The sequence below is a fragment of the Chenopodium album genome, chromosome 2, assembly GCF_948465745.1.
Source record: "Chenopodium album chromosome 2, dcCheAlbu1.1, whole genome shotgun sequence".
In the NCBI taxonomy this organism is placed as follows: domain Eukaryota; kingdom Viridiplantae; phylum Streptophyta; class Magnoliopsida; order Caryophyllales; family Amaranthaceae; genus Chenopodium; species Chenopodium album.
Window position 1 is genome coordinate 64,691,332 of NC_137835.1, and position 2,687 is coordinate 64,694,018.

A 2,687-nucleotide genomic window follows, 5' to 3' on the forward strand; every position below is an offset into this window, starting at 1 on the left:
AGGAGAGAGCGCTATCAGTTTCCTTGGCAGGAGCTCGTGCACATGGACGACGATTATTCTTTAGACTTGAAACTTATGGCTCCTCCGCCCCGTCTTCCCGAGGTTAGTTTTTCTTTTAGATTCTTTATTTTACTAGCCCCTGTTTAAACTGTCGAATAACCTGATTATTTGATCATGTTTTAGAAGAATGTTCGTCGTAGAGGGAAGGTCGATATCCTACCTCATTCCGTTCATTGCTCGGGGCCAATTGGCGTGGTTGAGGAGCATATTGCTGATGCACCGGAGGGTTTTAAACAGGTGCAAGAATCCCTGCTCGATGAGTTCGAGCCGGTAAGCTTTCTGACACATCTTTCATCCTTCTTAATATTTCTTGTTACTGATTTTTTTTCTTTCAAGTTAAGCACTTGGATATGATGGGATTTATGAAGTTGATTTATGCTCTAAAGCATTGTGTCATCAAGCTACGACGCGGTGCGAGTTGTCAGAGTGGTTCAAACGATGTTGATGAGGTATATTCACTTGTTTTCCCATGTTTACCTTTTCTTACACCACTGATATCTTTTCATTTTGTGTCTTTCACGAGCGAGGAAGGCGACGGAGGTCTCGTTCGTGCTCGAGGCATAGAGGCTCGGACGAGGGAGAGCCTAGTTGCTGCAGACAATCCCTTGAGGTTCATTGGCATTCTCAGACACCGTGGCAGCAACCTCAGACTTCTCATCCATTTCAGGGGTTTTAAACTCATTTGCAGCAGCCTCGACCCTCTCAGCCTTTCCAGCACTCTCAGACTTAGCAACCTCAGTCTTCTCAACCATTCTAGCACTTTCAGGCTCAGTGGCAGCATCCTCCATCTTCCCAGTCATTCCAACCTTCACAGCTTGAGTTTAGGCCGATCATTACTCCTCCGGACCAAGGCTTATTTTCGGTTCCATTGTGTGGGACGATGCCTCCACCGACACTTCCTACATCTTGGAGTTAGCTTACGAAGTTTACCAACTAGACACGACTTGCTTTGAGTATGTCTTCTTCTGGAGTTGTCGGGAGTAGTAGGGACACTACTCCTCGTACTCGGATGATGGAGGGTATTTTTGGTCCGCCATTCCATTACTCGCGGTCTTGTGATGATACTGATCCTAATTCTAGATCTGGAGAGTTTAGACCAAGGGTTTTATTATGCTTATTGACACTACTCGTACCATGACTCATCCTTGTACATTTTATTTATGCATTTGACATTTATTTATTCATTGTGTATGTAGTATGTGTGCTTGTTACTATTTGTGTGTGATCGTGTATTTATTAATGATGCAAAAAAAATGTTGTTTTTTCGTAAGTGGAGGGTACCGACCTTCTCCCTAAAAATACAATAAAGAAGAACAGAAAGAAATTTTACAACTTCCCAAAATAAGAATAAAAAAATGGGACAATTTTTTTTATAACTTCCCCAAAAATAAAAAGAAATAAAAAAAATGGGGACAAGTTTTACAACTTCCCCAAAAAAAAAATAAAAAAAAAATGGGACAAGTTTTACAACTTCCCTGGAAAATAAAATAAAATAAAAATAATGGGACAAGTTTTACAACTTCCCCAAATATAAAATAAAACAAAAATAATTAAAAAAAGGGAGAATTTTATTAGGTATAAGGGGTTATTTGGTTGCCTCCATTTGAGAAAGGCATTGGGAAATCATGGGAAGTGAATTTCTATACCGTTGTTTGGTTGACAAAGGGTAAAGAATATGGGGGAATCGACAATTCCTTAGGAAGTTACAATTCCCACAAAATAAGGGAATTCAGTGACCCACCCCCCTAAGGTCACTCACAATTTCCACATATAATTTACAAGTAAATTACATATTTACCCTCATAAAGTGAAGAAAAGGGCGCCTAATTTTTTTCATTTCCCTCATAGTCCTCTATTACTTGACCATGGCAATCCCTTCTCTCTCTCCTTGATTTGGTTCCACCTCCATTTCTTCTCCAACAACACAAAACCAGTAAAGTATGTGAATTCTCTATCTACTACTCTTGTTTTATTACATATTTATATGAAAGTTTAATTTTTTTTAATGGGTATATTTTATGGTAAGTCAGTAAGGCGTAATTGCTTGATTGATTTCAATAAATTCATATGAAGAGATGATTTTTTGCTTGATTCAAAGATTCATGGTCTTTTTTCACCATAATTAATTATATCTTTAAAATGTTGATTCAATTGGGTGTAATTGAATACTCACATTCATCTTAAATTCAGAAGCAATTTAAGTATTTAGTTTTAATTTTGACGGTTTGGGGTTTATATGCATTTAATTTGTATAGAAAATTATTAGATCTAAAGGAACCTATTCACAAAAGAAAGAATTGTTTTTAATATTTATAGCCATTGCAATTTAATTTTTGAAGATTGCAATATACAAGTATGTCGTTAGATACTACAATAGTATGATTGTAAATGAAGTTTTTTTTGTAGTTGCTAAAATTATAGGTCTAAAGCCCATTAAGGTCTTGTTTGATCTACATTCTTGATCTTAGCCCCACTATTTAACATTTGAGTGACACTTTATGAGAGATTATTTATGCTCCTAAACTTACTAGTTTTGTGTTAATATCTTACATAATTATCTACATTGTGCTTACTCTGTACATATTGTATGTAATTATGGCTCGCCTCCGATTACGTAAACAAACAAA